The sequence below is a fragment of the Schistocerca serialis genome, chromosome 3 (assembly GCF_023864345.2).
Source record: "Schistocerca serialis cubense isolate TAMUIC-IGC-003099 chromosome 3, iqSchSeri2.2, whole genome shotgun sequence".
Classification (NCBI taxonomy): Eukaryota; Metazoa; Arthropoda; class Insecta; order Orthoptera; family Acrididae; genus Schistocerca; species Schistocerca serialis.
The window spans coordinates 449,964,296-449,989,894 of record NC_064640.1 but is presented as its reverse complement, the minus strand read 5'-3'; the positions used below and the strand labels follow the sequence as shown (position 1 = coordinate 449,989,894).

The following is a 25,599-nucleotide window of genomic DNA, read 5'->3' as shown; positions in this document are numbered from 1 at the left end:
GTATGCTTTGATTATAAAGGAAGATGATATGAGACTACTTAGAGCTTTCTATATGTTAAAAGCTTGGCGTTTATCTCACTGCCAGTACAGGATGTTACAAAAAGGTACGGCCAAACTTTCAGGAAACATTCCTCACACACAAAGAAAGAAAATATGTTATGTAGACATGTGTCCGGAAACGCTTGCTTTCCATATTAGAGTTCATTTTATTACTTCCCTTCAAATCGCCGGCCGCGGTGGTCTACCGGTTCTAGGCGCTCAGTCCGGAGCCGCGCGACTGCTACGGTCGCAGGTTCGAATCCTGCCTCGGGCATGGGACTGATGACCATAGATGTTAAGTCCCATAGTGCTCAGAGCCATTTTTTTTCTCTTCAAATCACATTAATCATGGAATGGAAACACACAGCAACATAACTTACCAGCGTGACTTCAAACACTTTGTTACAGGAAATGTTCAAAATGTCCTCCGTTAGCGAGGATACATGCATCCACCCTCTGTCGCATGGAATCCCTGATGCGCCGATACAGCCCTGGAGAATGGCGTATTGTATCACAGCCGTCCGCAACACGAGCACGAAGAGTCTTTACATTTGGTACCGGGGTTGCGTAGACAAGAGCTTTCAAATGCCCCCATAAATGAAAGTCAAGAGGGTTGAGGTCAGGAGAGCGTGGAGGCCATGGAATTGGTCCGCCTCTACCAATCCATCGGTCACCGCATCTGTTGTTGAGAAGCGTGTGAACACTTCGACTGAGATGTGCAGGAGCTCCATCATGCATGAACCACATGTTGTGTTGTACTTGTAAAGGCACATGTTCTAGCAGCACAGGTAGAGTATCCCGTATGAAATCATGATAACGTGCTCCATTGAGCGTAGGTGGAAGAACATATTGACGAAAGTAAAATGAGCTCTAACATGGAAATTAAGCGTTTCCGGACACATGTCCACATAACATCTTTTCTTTATTTGTGCGTGAGAAATGTTTCCTGAAAGTTTGGCCGTACCTTTTTGAAACACCCTGTATACAGAAATCTTAAAGTAAGTCAAACCACTTCATTCATTATTTAGCAATTAGCTAATTTCGTCCCCTTGGGCATTATGAAACTACATCATACAAAAAATATCACATGTTTCCTCCACGCGGAAATGTGGAATACATGTATTAAAAATTTCTTTACAGTAATGTAGCTTGATAATGCCTAAAGTGGCGAATTTGGCAATCGTTTAATGATGAAGTAAAGTGGTTGTTTCAAAATAAAGAAGCCTATGCAGGAAAATGGCTTCCCTCACGTGATTCACAGCGGCTGTGGACCTATATGTACAAGAGACCACTGGATTAGCAAGGCTGTCTAGTTTTGTTATTATTTGTGTTGCAAGTGTTCGTAATAACTGATCATGTATATAAATTGGATTAGTTAAACGATCTTTGTCGCAGATGCGTAAGACAGCACTTGGGAAGGATTACGAGTGTTCCGTAGGAAGGTGCTGCCACGGAGCGACAAAACCAAGGGTCGGCTGTTTTTGTGAGCGGCAGGCGGAGTGCAGACAATGCACAGTCACTGCTTGCCGGAACAGGAAAACAACAACTTCCATCCGCTGCATCAGCGTGCTTATGATTTCATTGTATTTCCATTAAACTGTTGCCGTAACCAACAAACACAAACTGCTGTTTGTATCTAATATTATTGTACTAACCACATCTCAGAAAGTAGTGGCGAGTCTTTCATTGGAGAGTTATTTAAAAACAGACACTCAAAAGTTTCTGCTGTAATATACCCAGAACAACTTGTCATAACATCACTCACGTCAAACATGCCCTTTTGTGCCGAACTGGCTTTCAGATCACTGAACAAAATCCCTATGTTTCTACGAAGAAAAAGATGGCCTATGAAGGAAAAACTGGTCGCTGACGAGTTAAAGAAAGTAGTATGATCTAACGCGTTGACATGAATCGTTTCCGCCAGTAGCATGGGTATAGGTATTAAAAGTACTGAGCTATGGACTATGGGATTGCTACTTGAAAATAATGGTAGTAAGGTTCCGATGTTCCGTCTTAAGAGCTCTGTAAACGTATTAGCAGGTCAGTTTGATCTTATGGTAAAAATATTACTTCTTGACAAGGATCTTTTAATACTGAGCCGGAGTCGTTTAACCACGCTTCTGGGAAAATGACACAGCCAACGATCATGCCGCAGTGGTAACACCGATTCCCGTCAGATCACCGAAGTTAAGCGCTGTCGGGCTTGTCTACCACTTGGATGGGTGACCGTTCGGATCTGCCGAGCACTGTTGGCAAGCAGGGCCCACTCAGCCCCTGTGGTGCCAACTGAGGTGCTACTTCATTTAGAAGAAGCGGCTCCTGTCACGAAAGCTGTCAACGACCAGGAGAGTGGTGTGCTGACCACATGCCCCTCCGTATTCACGTTAAGTAAAGCCTATCGTCTGAGGGTGACACGGCGGGCGGTCGGTACCGTTGGGCCTTCAAAAATGGTTCAAAAGCCTCTGAGCACTATGGGACTTAACATCTGAGGTCATCAGTCCCCTAGACTTAGAACTACTTAAACCTAACTAACCTAAGGACATCACACACATCCATGCCCGAGGCAGGATTCGAGCCTGCGACCGTAGCGGTCGCGCGGTTCCAGACTGAAGCGCCTAGAACCGCTCGGCCACACCGGCCGGCCGTTGGGGCTTCCGAGGTCCGCCCAAATGCAGTAAGGAAATGACAATTAACATCAGTTTCTCCCTTCCCGATACAATCTTCTACTACGTCATACAGACAAGAGTAAGAACTAGATTTCGTTCTCTCGCTTTTCGCCGGTGCTGCCGAGCGTTGTACGTCACGAATAATCATATAAAACACTGCTTTTAATTATCACTTCGAAAAGATAGTTACGTAATTAACATATTGTTTGCCTGTAGTGGTGCTATACATTGTAGCCCACCGCTAGAGGAAAATGGCATAGACCACTTCCGGCGTGCTACGGTACTGTGGCGCAGGTGGTTCAGTATGTGCCAGAAATGCAGACAAACTAAATATCAACAGAATTTGATTTTATAGAGGTGATAATTAAAACATTATGACTACCCCTTGTATACAGAGTTCGTAAGAATCTCTGCCGTATTGGATGGAAGCTTCAATAAAGTTAAGAGATGTCCCAATATCGTTTCCATATAGAAATCGCCTTATCTCTCTTCCAGGTGTTTTAGCCTTTAGCTGTCCTGTCCTTTGTAGCTGTTGAAGAAGCCAAACAAAAGGAATGAGAGTAAAGTTGCGTATGCGCCACAGTCAAAGTTGAAAAACTACTTTAGGCTACGGTTGACCGTTATAAGTAAGTGAGGACTACTGTAGGTTTTCTAGTAGACTTAGTCATTTAAGATGATACCAGCATTACATTTATGTTAGGTGTGTTGCATACCTATCGGCGTTACCTGATAATGATCGCTTTCTTTATGTATACGATCAGTGTCTTACTTGATTCCTCTAAAACTTGGAAGCGATTAACCGTCTAGAAACTGAGTGAGGATATATAAAGGACCGCGTAACCTATGGAACAATTTTATTCCACGTTGTTATCCACCTCCAATTGGGTGTGAAATGGAAACAAGACTGAAAATCCGATGAATCTTTGCACACATGTGTTGGGCAGTGTCTCTAGTATGCCCGTCGATGGCTCTTTTCAGTTCTGTGCGCGCAGTGAGCACGTAAAGATGCTAAGAACAATAGTGTCTCCCGCCAGTATGTGAGCCTGGTGTGATATTTCGCCTGATGTCCTCCAGTCCACATAACATAAATGTCATACGCTTCCTTCTGCATGACAATCCTTGGCCGCACTCTGAAGGGGCAATGAAGTTGCTACTGCAGCGTTTTCGATGGAAAGTGTTTGATAACCCACAATAGAGCCCGTAATAGACTCTCCCTTACTTCCATCTCTGCTCACATGAAGCGCTAGCTATGAAGACACGCTCTGGCACAGACAACTAGCTGTAGACCAGCACAGAGAATTGGCAGGAAGCACAGGTGGCTTCCTTCTATGACGAGGATATTGGAAAGCTGGTACAACGGTACGACAAATGTCCAAATCGGAGCGGCGACTATTTACGGAAGTAGCTGGAAGGTGTAGCTAACTATTGCAAATAAAACATTTTTGATTTTCACAGTGGTTTCCATTTTGCGAGCGATCGGACCTTACTTTCCGAATTGGCTTGTGAAGTGAAACAGAGGGATGTTGTAGTAAAAACAAAACTAGTAAAATTTTATCATATAGCACTATAAAAAAATCGCTTCAGTGCTTTGACGAGCTTCCGTTTATCTTGTAAGGATATAAAATATGTAGTGGATTAACACTAAACGATGTGAGCTTCTAATTAAGTGCAAAACAAAAAAAAAAAAAAAAAAAAAAAAAAAAAAAAAACCAAAGACAAGTCATCGGCTCCCAATTTCTCTCTCAGATATTCATTTATGTTTCTTTCCGCACCAATGCTACCGGTACTACCGTTAACCCTACCATTTACTACATCATACATGTATTGTACCAAAACGACAGAACCGGTATTTTGGTAGAGCCCAACACTAATTACGGTAGGCAAGGCAGGTAGATAGATGGATGGATAGATAGATAGACAGATAGATAAAGAGAGCGAGCGAGCGAGAGAGAGAGAGAGAGAGAGAGAGAGACGGGGAGGGGGGAGTAATATGGAAAGGATTTGAGTTGAGAGCTATAGGCAGGAACCATACCAAAAAGGCCGTGGGCGACGCTTTAAGTAGCAGTGGAGTGGCTTTTTCGTGGCACGGGAGAAGAACGCATGTCATGGAGAGGTGAATGGGCGGGGCAACGGCCGTGACTGAAGCTCGCTGGCGGCCGGCGATCCGCAATTCCAGGCTCGCACGCGGAGGCGGACGCTGCCCGCCGCTCGAATCGAATAATAGCAGTCGGCACACGTGTCACAATGACGCCGCCGGAGTTATCAGCCCCGCGATACCCAGCGCCCCGGGCCTCGGACCGGGGCAGAATCGCCGGCCAGCACCACCCTAATTGTCGCTTCGCCTGCTATGGGCTTCCTTTCACCACACCGACTCTTTCTGTACTCCTTTATAACTTTCGCTCTATGCCCGCTAGTGGCGAATGTGAGACGCAAAGCCTGTTCCCACGTACTGATCACAAATGAATAGAATTGCGCTCTATCAAAACTTCGTTTCGCTAGGTTTGGTAACCTACAGTACATAAATGGCGCAGTGAATACTGATAGTATTGGTAGCATTGGTAGCATTGGTAGGTGCAGGGAAATAAGAATAAATGAATGTGTTGTGGGGAACTGAGAGCCACGACTTCGCTTCGTTTTGTTTGTTTGTTTGTTTTGCACATAATTCGAACCGCTCATCGTTCAGCGTAAGTCCATTGTGTATTTCATAGCCTCACAAAATACAGATTACATTTTATAAGTGATAAAAGTTAGCTGCTCATGTAACTTATGCGCTTTTATGTTAACAAAGCAATTTCTTTTGATGCAAGTACAGTTTACATGCACAAAAATAAAAAAAAATTGTGTAATTATTGTTGTTATTTTGTACTCAATAGAACGTTCTCCATAATGATCAAAGGCAAGAGTTTGCTGTTATTACTGATGCGAACGTTGTTTGTGAATAACAGAGACTTGTTTTACACAAGCTCGATAAAGTACTGGAGCGATGTTTCATATATTTTTGTTTTGCTTTTTTTTTAAATTTTATCTTTTTTGATGAAACTGCGTTTCATAGTGGTATAAGATAAAACCGTATTTTTTTATTCTTACTACAACATCGCTCTGCTTCACGATACAAATCAATAATTTTCGAACGAAACCTGAATTAAAATTGATAATTTCAATTTTGCTATGAATACTGTTTATATTTAAGTAACAGACAGGAAGATAACTATGTAGAACAAAAATGTTCCGTAGCTTACGTGGCCCTTTACATATCCTCCGTCAGAGTCTAGACAGTCCATCGCTTCTGGTTTCTAGGGGGATCTAGTAAGACCTGATCGTTTACACAAACAAAGCCATTGAAATAAGGTAACGCCCGATAGGTATGCAACACACCCAACATACAGATAATGCGGTTTCGATCTTAACGTACTAAAGGTACTAAAAAACTACCGCAGTCAACGCTTACTTACGATATTCGACGGTTGCCTACGGTAGTTTTACAACTCTGCAAACGAAACAGGAAAAGATGGAAATGTTAGTGGTACCGAAAGTACCCTCTGATTTTCACACTCCTAAACATTCCTAGGTCCACTGTTCCCGATGTGATAGTGAAGTGGAAACGTGAAGTGACACGTACAGCACAAACGTGTACAGGTCGACCTCGTCTGTTGACTAACAGAGGCCGCCGACATAGAAGAGGAACGTAATGTGTAATAGGCAGACATCTATCCAGACCATCACACACGAATTTCCAACTGCATCAGGAGCCACTGCAGGTACTATGACAGTTAGGCGGGATGTGAAAAAACTTGGATTTCACGGTCGAGCGACTGCTCATAAGCCACACATCACGCCGGTAAATGGCAAACTACGCCTGGCTTGGTGCAAGGAGTGTAAACATTGGCCGACTGAACAGTGGAGAAACGTTGTGTGGAGTGAGGAATTAAGGTACTCAACGTGGCAACCCAATGGCAGAGTGTGGCTATGGCGAATGCCCGGTGAACGTAATCTGCCAGCGTGTGTAGTGACAACAGTAAAATTCGGAGGCGGTGGTGTTACGGTGTGGTCGTGTTTTTCATGGAGGGGGCTTGCACCCCTTGTTGTTTTGCGTGGACGATCACAGCACAGGTCTACATTGATGTTTTCAGCATATTCTTGCTTCCCACTGTTGAAGAGCAATTCGGGGATGGCGATTGCATCTTTCAACACGAACGAGCACCTGTTCATAATGCACGGCCTGTGGCGGAGTGATTACAAGACAATAACATCCCTGTAATGGACTGGCCTGCACAGAGTCTTGACCTGAATCATATAGAACACCTTTTGGCTGTTTTGGAACGCCGACTTCGTGCCAGGCCTCACCGACCGACATCGATACCTCTCCTCAGTGCAGCACTGCGTAAAGAATGGGATGCCATTTCTCAAGAAACCTTCCAGCACCTGATTGAACGTATGCCTGAGAGAGTGGAAGCTGTCATAAAGGTTAAGGGTGGGCCAGAACCATATTGAATTCCAGCATTACCGATGGAGGGCGCCAGAAACTTATAAGTCATTTTCAGCAGGTGTCCGGATACTTTTTATTACATAGTGTATTTATGGTCAGACGCCGTACGCGGCGCACACAATACGGATTCTACAACTACGTCTATACTCCGCGAGCTACCTTACGATGTGTGGCGGAGGGACTTCGTTTACAAGTGTCACTTTTCCATTTTCCTGTTCCAGTCCCGTACGGTTATGGGGAAGAACGATTGCTGATAAGCCTCCGCGGGGGCTCGAATATCTCTAATTGCATCTTCATCGTCCTTTCGCGATATACACGTAGTAGAAAGCAATATGTTTTTTGACTTTTACAATAAATACGTTATCTGAACTTTAACAGTAAACCACAGAATGATGCAGGACGCCCCTCTTGCAGGGTCTGCCGCTTGAGTTGGTTAAGTATATCCGTCACGCCTTCGCGCTTGCTAAATGAACCTGAAAGAAACGTGCTGCTCTTCTTATGACCTCCTCTATTTCATTTATCAGTCGTACCTGGTACGGATCCCATGTTGACAAAGAATATTCAAGTTTTGGCTAATTAGTATTTTGTAAGCTACTTCCTTTTTCGGTAGACTACGTTTCCTGGGGATTCTTCGAATGAATCTACCTTACTCGCGATTAACTTTATGTTGTCGTTCCACTTCAAACAGCTCCGTACGCATACTGCTAGATACACTCCTGGAAATTGAAATAAGAACACCGTGAATTCATTGTCCCAGGAAGGGGAAACTTTATTGACACATTCCTGGGGTCAGATACATCACATGATCACACTGACAGAACCACAGGCACATAGACACAGGCAACAGAGCATGCACAATGTCGGCACTAGTACAGTGTATATCCACCTTTCGCAGCAATGCAGGCTGCTATTCTACCATGGAGACGATCGTAGAGATGCTGGATGTAGTCCCGTGGAACGGCTTGCCATGTCATTTCCACCTGGCGCCTCAGTTGGACCAGCGTTCGTGCTGGACGTGCAGACCGCGTGAGACGACGCTTCATCCAGTCCCAAACATGCTCAATGGGGGACAGATCCGGAGATCTTGCTGGCCAGGGTAGTTGACTTACACCTTCTAGAGCACGTTGGGTGGCACGGGATACATGCGGACGTGCATTGTCCTGTTGGAACAGCAAGTTCCCTTGCCGGTCTAGGAATGGTAGAACGATGGGTTCGATGACGGTTTGGATGTACCGTGCACTATTCAGTGTCCCCTCGACGATCACCAGTGGTGTACGGCCAGTGTAGGAGATCGCTCCCCACACCATGATGCCGGGTGTTGGCCCTGTGTGCCTCGGTCGTATGCAGTCCTGATTGTGGCGCTCACCTGCACGGCGCCAAACACGCATACGACCATCATTGGCACCAAGGCAGAAGCGACTCTCATCGCTGAAGACGACACGTCTCCATTCGTCCCTCCATTCACGCCTGTCGCGACACCACTGGAGGCGGGCTGCACGATGTTGGGGCGTGAGCGGAAGACGGCCTAACGGTGTGCGGGACCGTAGCCCAGCTTCATGGAGACGGTTGCGAATGGTCCTCGCCGATACCCCAGGAGCAACAGTGTCCCTAATTTGCTGGGAAGTGGCGGTGCGGTCCCCTACGGCACTGCGTAGGATCCTACGGTCTTGACGTGCATCCGTGCGTCGCTGCGGTCCGGTCTCAGGTCGACGGGCACGTGCACCTTCCGCCGACCACTGGCGACAACATCGATGTACTGTGGAGACCTCACGCCCCACGTGTTGAGCAATTCGGCGGTACGTCCACCCGGCCTCCCGCATGCCCACTATACGCCCTCGCTCAAAGTCCGTCAACTGCACATACGGTTCACGTGTGTTAAAGACTGCGATGGAGCTCCGTATGCCACGGCAAACTGGCTGACACTGACGGCGGCGGTGCACAAATGCTGCGCAGCTAGCGCCATTCGACGGCCAACACCGCGGTTCCTGGTGTGTCCGCTGTGCCGTGCGTGTGATCATTGCTTGTACAGCCCTCTCGCAGTGTCCGGAGCAAGTATGGTGGGTCTGACACACCGGTGTCAATGTGTTCTTTTTTCCATTTCCAGGAGTGTATATTATGGAAGTAACTCACTCCAGGAACTGTTCTGCAATACTTTAATCATGCAATAAAGAGTCTCTCTCTTTAAGTGTCCGCAATAACATTTGTTATGTTGAAGGTCTGTTGCCATTCCCTGCACCAAGAGTCGATTCTCTGCAGGTCTTCCTGCCTTTCTCTACAATTTTAGAGCGTCGCGACTTCTCTGTATACAGCAGCGTTATCCTCGAAAAGCTTCATGGAACTTCAGACGTTATCTTCTAGGTAATTCATGTAGAATGTGAAAAGTAATGGTCCTATAACACTTCCCTGGGGCACGCACAAAAATGCCTTACGTCTGAAGATTTCTCTCCATTCAAAATGACATGCCATGTTCTGTTTTCTGGAAGCTCTTGAATCCAATGATATGATATTCCATACGCTCGTATATTGTTAACTAGGTGACAGTGCGGAATTGTGTCGAATGCCATCCGGAAATCAAGGAACACGGGATTTAACTGTGTGCCTGTATTTATGTTATGCTTCGTTTTACAGCACTCAAATAGTTCCCAAGTGAACACTAACGTCTGAGATCATCAGTCCCCTAGACTTAGAACTACTGAAACCTAACCTAAGGACAGCACACACATCCATGCCCGAGGCACGTAATTTATTGTAAGTTGTTACTAATCTATATTGGCAAGTATTTATGTTTAGCTGTTGCCTAAACCTATCTGGTACTGTGACGGGGCCTTACACCTTGCGATGTGCGAGCAAGTCACCTGATAACAACAGCTGGTTTAGATGGTAGGGGGCTCTCGTCCAGCTACATATTGACGTTTCACGCCAAGTACATTTGGTGAATACAACTCTGATCTGAACTTGGGAACGTCGTTAGTCTGGTAATTCGATTTAGGCACCTGGTATATAACGGGATTCTTATAGGCTGTGGCCTGCGCACTTCTTTTCTAAGACCATGGCCGCATGAGGAATATAGCAATTGTTGTGTTCGCTAGGTGCTACGAGCAAAAAGTTCACAGATGGAACTGTAGGCGGAAACAGAGGAGTCTTCGCGTATTCTTTTTGTGACGTGGACTGGAACCAGGTGTTCGCGCGACTCGGAAGGTTAACAAAAATCGTTCGAATTGATGCATAAAGACTACATTTACTCGGCGGGGACTCGCCGCTACACGATTCCGCAGAGGCGAGTGTGCAGCGGTGTGTGCGACATTTTGTGCCGGCGCTGTGGGCGCGGGCGCTAATTCTTGTAAGGCAGGCCGCAGATCACGGTTCCGGTCCATAAGGCGGCGTTTCTTGCCCGCATTCCGGCCGCGCAGGCGTCGCGGGAAGGCCCCGGTGCCCGCTGCAGCGTGTACTGGCCGAAGCCACAGCTGAAATGCGTCGGCCAGAGCTATGGATGGCGACTTACGAGGGATAGTTATAAACTTTTAATTACCATCGTGAAAAAGTAGTTGCGTAACTGAATTTTGTACACACTGAAATTCCCGCGCTATAGTACCGTAACATGCCGCTAAAGGAGCTGCAAAACAAAAAATGCAACCCATCTCTACTTGTAGTCATGGGATTGCTAACAAATATCTTGTAGGGCTGCTACACTTCGACTAAGTGCTGCATCTCTGGGGCGTTTCACTTCGTTCGACCAATATTTGTATGCTGCTTGTCAGTATGGGATCCGTAAAATATAGGATTGATAAAGGAAATAGAGACGGTCAAAAGAAGAGAAATACATTTCGTAATAGGTTCATTTAGTGAGCACGAAAGCATCACGGAGATGATCAAGCAACTCCAGTGGCAGACGGCTCTGGCTCTAAGCACTATGGGACTTCACATCTGAGGTCATCAGTCCCCTAGACTTACAACTACTTAAACCTAACTAAGCTAAGGACATCACACACGTGCATGCCCGACGCAGGATTCGAACCTGCGACCGTAGCAGCAGCAGGGTTCCGGACTGAAGCGCCTAGAACCGCTCGGCCACAGCGGCCGGCCCAGTGGCAGACGCTGCAAGAGTGGCGTTCTGCATCGAAGTGCAGTTTATTGTTAAAGTTCCGAGAACGTAGTTCCTAGAAAAGTCAGCAAATATATTGCTTCCTCCTACGCACATCTTACAAAATTACAATGAAAATAAAATTAATGAGATTGGAGCCCACACGGAGGTTTACCGGCTATCGTCTCAGATGTGCTCACCCCCTGGTCTGCAACTAAACTTTTTTACTCTCTGTTGGTCGATCTTGGACAGGGGAGATCAGCTGGTTCAGTAATTGTCAATATCAGTGAGATCCTCCAACAGCCGTGTAACTAAGATGTTCTTTTATTTTATTTTGACGACAACGAGTTTCGGGATTCCACTATGCCATCTTCAGGCCCCATATACATCTCTCAATATAAGCACACCTGTAGACTACAGGCGTGCTCAGTTGCTACCAAGTCTTCGAATGAAGCACATGTGAAACTGTTTGAATTCACGAAATCCATGGACATATGGCACTGTATGGCATTATCGTTTATTTCCAGAGATGCATATGGGGCCTGAAGATAGCATAGTGGAATTCTGAAAGTGGTTGTCGTCCAAATAAAATAAAATAACATCTTAATTACACGGCTGTTGGAGAATTTCATTGATAATTACAAACTTTTTTACGTTTCATTTCCTGACCGAGTAATGTGATGGAGCTGTTTGAAACACGGCAGACTTTACAGCGTAGTTATTTGCAGATAAATACCAGAGAGCTGTGTGTGGGTATATGTGTAGTAAGCTGTTGTTGATAACGCTGAAAGAGTGGTTCGGTGTGGGACGGCGGAGGGGTGACGTGGACTGCGGTAGTCGTCGTGGTGTTGTGTACCACTGCGGCTGCGGCTGGGGCGGAGCCTGTCCGTTGTTTCTAGGCCCCCGGTTAACACACAATACAATACAATACAATACAAGCTGTTGTTGACAACGCTCCGATCCCTATGCCCGAGTTGGACTGCTTGTGCTCGCATCGGTGCCCTGTGACACGTACGGTACATTACCTTGGCTTTTGACTCTGACTCTATCTGCTACACCTTTATGAATTCAGAATTCGAACCTAAATTTCTCTAAAATTGTAATATTGCAATAGTATCTTTAAACCTGAAGCTGAATTGATATTTATTGTTATTTATTTAGTTATTGCTTATTTAGGCTGACCTTAAGGTCCTCTCTTACATCTGACCAGGAACAACACATACTCAAGATATTACAAGAACATTCACAGGAATAATAATAATAATATAATGATAATAATAACCGATACTTAATAATAATAATAATAATAATAATAATAATAATAATAATAATAAATGACCCTAATAACAGTAATGGTAATAGCAGGAAAGGGCATTAAGAATGTTATAGATTAGTTTAGCAAATCTGTATACATATGTAATATTACAGAACGGAATGGATAAGGAAAGGGGGGAAGATTGAAATAATAGTGACAGTGGCTATTAGGAAAGAACAGAACTCTGCTAAAGTTAGAGAGGGAAAAGTGGTTATGGAGAGGGGGGGGGGGGGGGGTTGACGAGAGTGAGCTGCAGAGAAATGGCTGTTGCACTCGTAATAGAAGGTGTGGTATTAACTGTCTTTTGAAGTTTCGAAGGAATTTAATTTCTTGAAGAAGTTTGTTCCAAAGTCGTATTCCTGATATGAAAAACGATGTAGAGAACATGGAAATTTGCTTAACCTACAGTTTGGCTATACACTGTTTCATTTAATTTACCTACGCACTGCTTTCCCCAGGAATTTGTATCATTTAAATGATGTCTATTGGACATTAAACCCTAATCTTTCTTCCTGCGAATTAGTTCAGTTGAGGATCATAAATTGTGTAAGCATAGGCTCTTTCATTTTTACATTTCGCGGAGTGTACACTATTACGTTTCTCTTTAGTAGCTATTTGGACAGGACTGATATTTTTGCAATGATACTAGACACTGGACAACAATTTTTGTCTGTTAACAATTGCTTATAGACAACAGCGCATTCTGCAAAAAGTCCGCCGGCCGGAGTGGCCGAGCGGTTCTATGCGCTACAGTCTGAAAGCGCGCGACCGCTACGGTCGCAGGTTCGAATTCTGCCTCGGGCATGGATGTGTGTGATGTCCTTAGGTTAGTTAAGTTTAAGTAGTTCTAAGTTCTAGGGGACTGATGACCTCAGATGTTAAGTCCCATAGTGCTCAGAGCCATTTTTTGCAAAAAGTCCAATGTTGCAACTAAGAGTGTTAAGTAATTCACTAATACACAATACTAACAGTAGTACTCCTACCACAGTTACCAAGAGCACACTCTAAATTGTTTCTGGCTCTCTGAACAGCATAAAGCGATGTATTCTGTCTACCAAAAGAGTTTCAAAATTGGCTCGATTTCCCATATAAAATACGTTTACAATTAATACATAAGATCATTTTACATATTTCCTTTCCCCGGAAAAATGAAACAGAATGGAGTAGATACGCTCTGTGCATCCTGCACCTCGATTAGTCCGAAAATGCACCGTTGTCCTTCCACATACACTCTTCGCCTGAGCGTGTTACAAGAGAAGCCGTTCATGAAAGTAAAAAGTGGACGATCCTTCCTGTTCAGCCAGTGAGAGAAATGTTTCACACAGAGATAACGCCGCTGTTTCTCCGAGGCCCGAGTCCTGCGTGTCAGTCCTCGCACGGTTCCGCAATGGGAAGACGACGGAGGGCGCCAAGGGGCGCCAGGTACGCTGCCCGAGGAAGTTACCCGCGCCGAAAACAATGAGGCGAACGGCGGAGTAGCCGTTTGGAAATCCGAGTATCAGGAAAGTAATCTTATTGCCAAAGTGACAAGCGTCGTTTGTATTCGGCGGGCGACCGGTTGCGCCATAAACACCCACCCACAGGTTGCTGGTCGCTGGTCACTGCTCACTCGGAATTCCTGGCGCTCTCGCCGGCGCGGGCCCGGCCCGCATCCCAATGACTGCCAGCTCTTTGTCTAGCCAGCCTTCTTTTATCAACAGTCTGTATCATCGCGGCGCATCCAGCATTACTCAAATAATAAATATGAAATAAATAATACAGTCTTTAGAAGGTTACGATACGTGACATACATTATTCACCAGGTGAATGACATCAACCCCCGAGCGGCCAGGAAGGAGTGACGACGCGAGGGTGGGGGACCGCGCCTCGTGCGTTGATCTCCGGCATTAGGCAGGCGCGCCACGCGCTTCCTGTACTGCCGTGTCCCACTTCGGCATTCTGTCCGAAAAATTTGTGACCTGGAATTGGGCTCCGGCGCGCTGTATTTCAGGGCGGCGCCTGAATGAACGCCACTGAATTCGGCGGCAGCGTGCCAGCAGAGGTGTTTTGCATCCGCGCCGCTTCCACCGCCAGTATTTTTAACTGCGAACGCGTCCTCGCTTTTCTGACAACTCCACGTTTCATACACTGAAGGCTTTCGCGACAGGTCTCCTCAGTTTCTGGTGAATCTTCCGGGTTATATGGTCGTGGTCCAAAAAACTTTTTCGTTACAGCGTTGCGTCTAGAGCTGCGTCGGACATCTTCGGAGATGCTCTTGGCTCCACTGTGTCTTGCAGACTGACGGTTCAGTCGTCAGAGAGTGACAGAAATGCCGCAGAAATTGGCGTTATAGGCAGAAATAATTCTTATCAGAGACAAATCCTAACTACGGAATTGTCGCCTGTGGAAGGTGAAGCATATCTATCGATTCTGTACAAAAAAATGGCTCTGAGCACTATGGGACTTAACATCTGAGATCATCAGTCCCCTACAACTTAGAACTACTTAAACCTAACTAACCTACAGACATCACACACATCCATGCCCGAGGCAGGATTCGAACCTGCGACCGTAGCGATCGCGCTGTTCCAGACTGAAGCGCCTAGAACCGCTCGACCTTGATTCTGTACAGTTACTGTCCATATATAGTTCAGTTTCATGGCTTCTTCCTTTATGTTTAAATTGTCCCCATGATCATACATTTCGATGGATTTTCTATAAAGGGTGTTCCAGGAGGGTTGGTCAGTACTCAGGGATATGACACGAACTATTATTCAAGCAAAAAAGTCTAGAAACATAGGCTTTAAAATGTCAGCTTAAGAGCCATGCCCACTTGTTCTGTAGATGAGATGTGTTTACAGTAGCGAAGATGAACAAGTGCTCAGAGCTTTTAAGGTATGCTCCTTAGGGCCTATGTTCATTGGAAGTTTTGTTCTTGTTTTGGTCCATACTGTCACCTCTCAAAATACGGAAAGCAAGGAGGTTGCAGTGGAAGAGATTTGTTCCACAATAAGAAAGATGAAAACGTGGGCATAGCTGTTAAGGTATAAATTTTAGAGCCCATCTTTACTAGAGTACCTTGCTCCGAATGATCGTTCTTCTCATATCCGTGAATATTGACCATTTCTCCTGGGATACCCTGTACAGCCGCGGATAATAGTTCGTCACTGGAGGTAAAATTTTGATTCTGGAAAACTTCACTTCACGGTTTCCTGACTGATGAGCATGCTCTGCTACGGACGATTATTCCATTTTTCCTAGTAGACAAATACTTTCGTGTTCCTTCAGACGTGTATTCACGCATCTCTTTGTAGTTCCAATACCACACGTACATGGAACCTTAGGTACCCCGTATGTGTTTATCCTTAACAGATCTGAGCGTTTATAGTTCATGGACCGCGATTACACAGCTCAGGAGATTCACCAGCAACTAACTACACATTTCTTTTAGACTGATCCGTGTTCCAATGCGTGAATTGTGCAGAATATTTCATTAAAGACATCACAACTTTGCAACTATTACGAAGGGCTTTCAAAATAACTTAAATGGTGGTGGTGGTGGTGGTAGTTAGCGTTTAACGTCCCGTCGACAACGAGGTCATTAGAGACGGAGCGCAAGCTCGGGTTAGGGAAGGATTGGGAAGGAAATCGGCCGTGCCCTTTGAAAGGAACCATCCCGGTATTAGCCTGAAACGATTTAGGGAAATCACGGAAAACCTAAATCAGGATGGCCGGAGACGGGATTGAACCGTCGTCCTCCCGACTGCGAGTCCAGTGTGCTAACTAATAACTTAAATACCTAGTCATTTAAAAGATAAGATACAAACGAGAAAAAGAGGTCTTTTTTCGCTACGAAATGAGTTGAGATGCACACGTCTTTACGGCAGAACTGAGATCAAGATATACAAAAAGGATCATGCGTTCAATTGACGCTTATGGCTCCGAAAGACCGACATTTGGTCGAAATAAACTTAAAATTTTCGAGAGGAGATGATAGGGTGAATCCGAGGAGAAAGGTCTAAAAATTACCGTCCAGTCACAGTGATTTAAAGATTTCCGTGGTTTGGCTAACTCACGACAAATGAATGCATTGGTAGCTCCTTCTGAGTTAATGCCCCATCTCTAATGATCTCGACGTCGATGAAACGTTGAATTGTCACCTTCTTTCTTTTACAGGAGACGTCCACATTGAATTCATTAGAGACAGAGGACTGTTTCCCTTACAAAAGAATGGGGAACGGTATCTGCTGTGGCCTTTTAAGACCCCACATTCACCAGAAACGTATTAGGAAGGAAAGGAAACACAACTAGGGTTCACGTGCAGTCGAAGTCGATGGAGAGGTCATTAGGTACGGAGCAGAAGCTCGGATTGGGAAAGGATGGGGGAAAATTGGCCGTTTTCTTTCAAAGGAACGTCCTGGAATTCATCTTGAGCGATATAGGTAAATCACGGAATACCTAAATCTCGATGACAGAACGGAGATCTGAACCGTCGTTTTCCCGAAAGCGAGTCCAGGGTCTCATTACTGCGCATGCTCGAATGACAACTTTAGGCAACGAATAGAAATCGGGATGACTGTACGAGAAACTGACTTCTCCTTGTTCGCAGCAAGAGTACAATATTTTAACAACTGCTCATATCGGTCATTTGAAACAGCCTGAAATTTCCATGGTACACTGGCTTACCAGTGTAGATAAAGACATTCAACAATATCTATGTGTGCAAATTTGAAGCTAATACGAGATATGAAATTTCAATCCACAGTAATCTGTGGTGGCAAATGCTCGTTTAATATCAACGCCAAGAGGACAAAAAAAAAAGGGGGGGGGAATTCATTGATAAAGAAAGTTATATTTAAATGAGAATAACTCACTCTGACGCTAAGCCTGTCCTTATTTATTTTCTAATATAGTTGATGCGGAACTGCATTCAAATATATTCGAGGATTTTTTCATCCTACACTCTGGTGAACTCGACAAAAATTAATGTATTCATTCCAGTGAACCGGAGAGTCACCTTAAAGTGACTTATTAAGTCCAGAGTTACCTTGCGAGGGATTTGAGTGTCTGGCAGCTGGACATGACAGAAGAAAGAGCGGCTAATTAGGTTCACAGAATTTCAACTCCCAAGTTTTTCTCAACGCGGACCTTCCTTTTAAATGTACTCTGTTTTCCACTTTCACTTGCTTCTCTACTTTAACCGACAAATCGATATACAATACAATTGCCGAAGTGACACTTGATTTACTAGTACCAATCTGGTCTAAGACTGACTTGCGTTAGTGCATATACTCTGTCGCAAATAGTAGTCATAAGATAATTATTTCATGAAAAACTTGAATTGTTTGACTAACTTCGTAAGTGCCTGAATGAATATTTACCTATTGTTTACTTTGTAAACCTCTTACTGAAATATCATGCATTGCATATATTAATGGAAATAGTTTACCTTTGCTCCATCAGCAATAACAAAAAAATGGCTCTGAGCACTATGGGACTTAACATCTGTGGTCATCAGTCCCCTAGAACTTAGAACTACTTAAACCTAACTAACCTAAGGACATCACACACATCCATGCCCGAGGCAGGATTCGAACCTGCGACCGTAGCAGTCGTGCGGCTCCGGACTGAGCGCCTAGAACCGCTAGACCAACGCGGCCGGCTCTGCAATAACAGCCCCAACCTTCTGCATTTGGCTTTTCATCTTAATGATGAAATTTCTTATTGGTTTTAGGTTTTTAGTCCGCTCTCCTTGCACGATAGATCCTGTAAATAAATTTCCTTCCATTTCTGGGATCGTGAGTGGACGAGTCTGGTGGAATGCCAGAGTTCCACTACTCTTTATTGCCTCGAGTGGAGAAAGGTATGAATACCTCCTTTAAAAAGCTAGATTTCGGCGAATTCGACTATAATGGTGCTGCCGTCACGGGGAGTTAAACCACGGTCACAAAAGAAGCTCTACTGCCCGTTTATGTTTCGTCAATGGTGGAGTGATTGAAAAGGCTGTTGTAGGATTCCCCCGTTCCTGCATAATCGTATCAAGTCACGTCGCCTGACAATCCGGGAACACAACTCCCACCGTATCGATGTTGAGATTTGTGTTCGCAAAATTCTCTAGCACTAAAAAGCTAGGCTAATTTAAAATGTGGCAGCCGTAGTAGATTGAATTGGAATGACAATGAGGCGTGGAGCGAGGAGGGAGGGCGCGTGGGAAGCGAGGTGCGGTACCGTCAGCTAACGGTCACGGCCGCTGCCCAGCGCCGCCGCCTGCCACAGCCACCACCTCCAAAAAACACTGCTCGAGTCGCGCGTGGCGAGGACAAGAATGTAAGGCTCAAGACATAGAGCAAGTGCACTAGTGGAAAATGAGACACGAAGACCTGTGAAGAGGGGACACGGTAACAAAGAAGTTGCATTGAACACCGATAGATGGTAATATGGATAATGATTCAGTGTCTTCTGTGGGCGGTGCTGGAATGACGTACCGAGCATGAAAATACTGATATCATGACAACTGGATCTGACTCACAACGCGAATGCTGTACGATATCTGATCAAAAGTATGTGGACACCTATTAGTGGACACGAATATGGGATGAGCCCATTCTTCGCCTTTATGAGGGCTTCAGATCTGCCGGGGACGCTTTCACTGAGGTGTCTGAATGCGTATTTAGGAATGGCAGCCCATTCTTTGTCAAGAGCTGAGGCCAGAGAAGGTAGTGATGTTGGACACTAGGGTCATGGTAGCAGCATAGCTGCGTGGAACACCAATAGATGGCGACAGGGATAATGACTCACACTGCCTTCTATGGACGGTCCAGGAACGACGTACCGAGCGTGAAATTGCTGATCTCATTTGACTCGCTACGTGAACACTGTACAAATATCTTTTTTTGTAAGCGCAATAACGCGGCACATCCTATCTTCCAAAAACACGTAAAGATCGTGACATTCGCCATACTGTAACCCTTCTATGGGAGTGTCACAAGGCATAGCCTTATTCATCACTCCGAACCAGCTAGGACCATGAGAAACAGCTAGATGATGGGCTACGACCAAGTGTCATCGCAAGGTTTCGTGCCTCAACTCATTACCGTGCAGACTGCCTGAGATGGTGTAGCTTAAGACAACTTGAGTGGTGAGTGGCAGAAATGAGGGCACTTTGTCTTGAAACCAGGTATGATCGTAGTGCGGCGCCTACCGGGGATCTGTGAGGCAGTGACGTACAGGACCAGCTCTGTGTATGATGGTGCGGAGAGCCCTAAGATACACTGATCGTACGTATCTGTCGCTTGGTGAAGGAAAGCTAAAAATGCGGGATATATTCAGAACATCTACCCCCCTCCCCCCCCCCCCCCCATTTTGTTGACGTCCCTACTACAACGCCATAGAAATGCACTCTTCTCACGTTGGTCAGAGCCCTCTGCCAGATGTTCGTAAAGTTCTCTAGTTAGTACGATCAGCATTCCATCATTAAGCATGAATGGGACATTATGGAAAGCCGTTTGGTCCTGCATGCGTTAGAGGCAACACCTGAAAGTAGTGTAAGATCTAATCTCCTAATCTATTATTCGACACCTCTACGATCTTCTCCATGCGCTGTTGCAGCACAGCGTTTTACCTATTTGGGGCTATACAAACACTAAAATTGTTCGACGCAATTCGTCTGACGACTCCGTAATTATCATACGCCATGTACCACCTGCACATTATGTGAAGAGAACTTAATGTCGGACCATTGCTTCATGCCGTGAAGTTTTCTGTTCTCCACTAGTGTATCACAACACTGCATTGCACTGCACTGAAACTCCAAACGAGAGCAGCTCAGTGGAAAGAAACGTCTTTTAATAGGTTTATACTAAATTTCAAACAATTACTTCAATGTTAATACAGGAATGGAACGTCATATCTGGCGGAAAGAAGTTAATAATCTGCAATTCCCCGCATAATGCACATACGTTTCTACCTTTAATTTGTATCTGTAAATGTCATTTGGGGTGATTGGTTTTTGAGTTTGAACCGCTTACTCATCCTAAGTTTTCCACTCGAGCGAGGAGCAACGCCCGCAGTCTTCCTTTAAATCCGAAACTTAGTTTCTTTCGCCTTGCTTCAGCCACATGGTGTATACATGGACAAAGATAATTTTTTATAACAGGTTGATGAAAATATTATTATTCTCAGAGGCTTTCAATGGAAGACTACAACAGATAACACGCGACCGTACCGTCACATCAGAGTATCTATCAATCGGAGTTTAAAGTGAGTGATAAAAACTGCAGAACATATGTTGGTCCAATGTAATAAATTTAATATTTTATTTATGGCTGTAATGTTCAACAACTATAGTATATATTTCAGAATAAAATTCAGTCGTCAGTTGCAAATATATTTTTATTTCTCTTTACTGGTTTCAGCAAATTGATTAGTCTGCTAAACCAGTACTAAGCTTCTGAAGATGGCAAATTAATTTGCTGAAACTGGAAAAGCGTAGTAAGAATATATTAGCAGCTGACATATAAACTCTATTCTGAAATACACTCAAGGAAAAATATCACGACACATAAAAATAATTAATTTGGGGCAATGAAATTTTGGGAATATATTTAAGTGATTAACATTGCAAGATCACAGGTTAATGTAAGCGCGAGATTAACAATTGCTGGTACATTAGTAACCGGTGTAACCGCCAGAATGTTGAATGCAAACGTGCATGCGTTGTGTTGTATAAGTGCTGGGTGTCAGTTTGTGGGATGGACTTCAATGCCTGTTGCACATGGTCGGTCAGTACAAGGTCGGTTAATGTTTGTGGATGACGCTGGAGTTATCGTTCGATGATCTCTCATACGTGCTCGATTGCAGACAGAAATGGTTATCGAATACACCAAGGCAACATGTCGACACTCTGTAGAACATGTTGGGTTACAACAGCGGTATGTGGGCGAGCTTTATCCTGTTGGAAAACACCCCCTGGGATACTGTTCAAATGGCTCTGAGCACTATGGGACTTAACAGCTGAAGTCATCAGTCCCCTAGAACTTAGAACTACTTAAACCTAACTAACCTAAGGACATCACACACATCCATGCCCGAGGCAGGATTCGAACCTGCGACCGTAGCGGTCGTGCGGTTCCAGACTGAAGCGCCTAGAACCGCTCGGCCACCCCGGCCGGAGGGATACTGTTCATGAATGGCAGCACAACAGGTCGAATCATCAGACTGACGCAAAAATTTGCAGTGAGGGTGCGTGGGATAAGCACGAGAGTGCTCCTGCTGTCATACGAAATCGCACCTCAGACCATAGGTACAGCGTGTCTAGCACGCAGGCAGGTTGCTTGCAAGCTCTCAGCTGGCCTCGTGCTGACCAACACACGGCAGTCACTGGCACCAAGACAGAAGTAGCTTTCATCGGAAAACATAACAGACCTCATCCTACCCTTCAGTGAGCTCGCGCTTGATACCACTGAAATCGCAAATAGCGGTGGTTTGGGGTCAGTGAAATACTCGCTACAGGACGTCTGGCTCGGAGCTGTCCTTGAAGTAACCGATTTATTACAGTTTGTTTTGTCACTGTGGTGCCAGCTACTGCTCAAATTGCTGCTGCAGATGCAGTACGATGCGCCAGAGTCATACGCCGTTGACGAGGGTCTTCCCTCCCTGTTGTGGCCATCCGGAGCTGGGTCTTCTTGCGACCATACATTCTCGTGACCACCGCTGCCAGCAGTCATATATGGTGGCTACATTCCTGTCACGTCTTTCTGCAATATCGCAGATAGAACATCGAGCTTCTCGTAGGCTTATTACACGACCACGTTCAAGCTCAGTGAGGTGTTGATTATAGCTCTTTGTCGCCTTAAAGGGATTCTTGACTAACATCAACTCACCACGTCCAATCTCCGAGGTAACTTATGCTCATGATCGTTACAGCATGTATTTAAAGCAAACCTGATATGCATCCTCAGAGGGCGCTACGAGGACCACCCTTATGTGACTGGTAAGAAATTAGGCATTAGCTTTCAGATGTAGAAACACGCCTACCAACTTTCGTTTATGTCGCACAACTCCTTACAGGTATTGTGATTGTTTTTTCCATCAGTGTAAAAAAATTAACATCTTTGTTGGGGTAGCAACTCAAAAGATGTCAGCCGAATTTGTGAGTGAAGGAGATACGCAAGGAGTGCGCGCATCTCCTTCGTAACCGCAACGACTTTGTATTCAGGCCGAGCGCTCGAGGGGAGATTGTAGACTAGACATGCGTGCTCTCGTCTCCTCTCTGGACCAAGTTTACGCACTGTCAGCGACGAGCCTGAGGTCGCCTGCCACCCAGTACAGAGATCTCCACTATATTAAAGCCGACTCTGTGGACTTGGAACTCTGCATGTAACAGCGCGAAACACAACGTACATCGTAGATATGTTTACAGGGTTTGAGCTAGTAAACTACAGGGAAGTATGCGGTAACTCTGGTCTGAATTCCTGGTTGATAAGTAGTGCATTGGTCTGTAGACTGTTCGTAGTTTTTTTCAGATAACTTTTTGCGGTAGAAACGTAGAGACTACAGTAGCTCCGAAGACCGAACTCTTGTTCTTTGGCTACCAGGAGAGTCTTCCTTTCGATCATTTCTATCCCACGATGTTTTTTCCTGGTCATGGGCTATAGCCACACTCTCTTGGTAACAGCGAGCAATCGCCGGTCGACTACTCACATAGCGGAAAAATTCCGCGTACTACCCGCATATTTAGCCACATTCAAATCACGATTGGGTACGCGCCAGTATCTCGTACACAGTGTTCTCGCGACTGCTTTAGCAAATGTTGATATATGTTGCGGGTTGTTAACGCTGTTTATTCGAATATGCCTTTTAAAATACTCGTCCTTCAAATGAGTATAGAATACATGTGGAACACTAATTACATTTACGTCGATACCTAAGCTGAAAAGGTGAACGGTATTTAACTGACATAAACCCAGAGAAGAATACGTCGTCCCATTAGATGGAAATTTTTAAGGTAGAACCGAATCCGAGGCTCAATATTTTTCTTAATTACAGATAATTTAGCAAAATAATAAGAGTTTTTAATGACGTCGAAAGAAAAACTGACGAAAAGCCTTTTCAGTGTGTATTTGTAACCTGACTACATAACGTGCAGACTAATATTTGATTCAGGATTTCGAAGTGTTTCAGTATGTGATAAGAGTGGAATATTAATGACGTTGAAGATTTTCATGTGTCTTTCAAGGATAGTTTGATAATACAAATTTACTTCATTTCAGTTTACTACATCATCTATATACTCACATGTATATACTTCAAATGTTAGCTCAAATCTAGCTGTAAATCAATGCACTTGTATGAAAGTAAGATTTAGAAAACCGATGTGACTATTTTACATAGTCATGCGTATTACTCGTACAGTACTTATGTTGAAACTGGAATAATTTGAGAACAGTTTCCTCGATGTTACTATTTAAATGGCAAAAATCAACAAAGGAGATATAAAACTAAGTTAGGTATTTTTGGTGGTGAGTCTTATAACTATTATATTTCTGCTGGGTACAATTCAGAAGACTGATACCTAGCCATTCACTGTTTAATAAACCATGAATTCGAGGAATGGCAATTTCTTTTCATCTTATGTATATGGTAAATGATTCTATAATCTGAGCAAAAGTTAAATGAAGTTGTATTTACTTAACTGGAGAGACGTCTCACGGCAATATTACAGATTTCCGACTAACCTTGCCTGATTGTTTTATACATAAATACTCTAACGAAGCAAAAGCATTGTCTTAGAACGCTGGTCGAAGAGCGATACGTCATAACCTGTAGTGTGGTTGACGCATATAAACAAACTGAAATAGGACATGAATCAACTGTATCATTGGAAAACCTATTTGCAGGTAAAAAAATCATATCTTAAGCAAATGCCAATCCTTGAAGGGCGTTGCTATCATTTTAATAATTTTAGAATAGTATCTGATATGTGATCTTTATGAAATATGACTTACGTACATGTGCAAAGATAATTATTACGCTGGATAATGTATCATTATTGCTTATTCCAGAGCAAAGATCGTAGTGACAAACAAAAAGAATTTATCTACGTGATTATGTAATTTCTAGTAACTATCTTGCGGACGTAGATTAAAATGAATTTTAGAAGTTATTTAAAAAGATAGAGGCACGCAGTACACTTGATTTTGAAATTCTAGTCTTTTTTATTATAATCTTCCCGAACACGAAAACCTATACTCCCTGCAGAGCTATGGTAGTATGGTAGTTACAATAAAGAAATTAATTTCCTGCGACGGTTGTATTCTCGGGTTTTCCTAAAATTTGTGATTAGACTGAAACAACACATGAATGTCGCTCTAGTCATAAAAGGGTAACTTGATCCATGCTGTGCTTCCCATAATGTTGATATCGTAAGTACACGAAAAAAGTCCATGTTCCTATCTTCACTTTTAATCTATTGTTAGGAACTATGCAGAGACTGAAATTTCAAGTTTTTAACGTTATAGAAAGCAATTTTAGAGATCTGATTACACATGTACTAGTTTGAATATAGTGAGAATGTTCCAATAAACCGTATATAAGCTGGTTAGCAGCATGTATGGCTCAGAGGGAGACCGAACGGGTGTCAAACTACAGTAGTATGGATAACAATTATTTTATTTATGCCAGTTTACTTGTCTTTCATACATGGTAGTGATGTGCGTGGAGAATCTACTACAGCTCAGATTCTACATGAAACTCTAACCCCCCCCCCCCCCCCCCCCCCCCCCCGCTCCCAGTCCATCACTGTAACTACTTGCATGAGAAATTCCTGAAAGTAGAAGAAGCCAAAGCCATATCAGCTCCAGTAGGATCATGACTATTAAAACACTGTGGAATTCAGAATTAAGTACGGACTAATGATAGCTCCTATTAATAATGAATGAATTACGGTTATGGATATTTTTCTCTACTACTGAGGTAGAGTTCGCACACAGTCCGCAATCGCACAAGATGCGTCTGAAAAATTCGGTGAATGGTC

General features: G+C 44.2%; 1 protein-coding gene and 1 pseudogene across 1 annotated transcript in view; one reads left to right on the top strand and one right to left on the bottom strand.

Annotated features, from left to right (window-relative positions):
- Positions 1-25,599, bottom strand: part of LOC126470915 (protein trachealess-like) — a 324,995-nt gene that overhangs the window by 102,705 nt on the left and 196,691 nt on the right. The window lies entirely within an intron of this gene.
- Positions 2,176-2,294, top strand: LOC126471682 (5S ribosomal RNA; annotated as a pseudogene).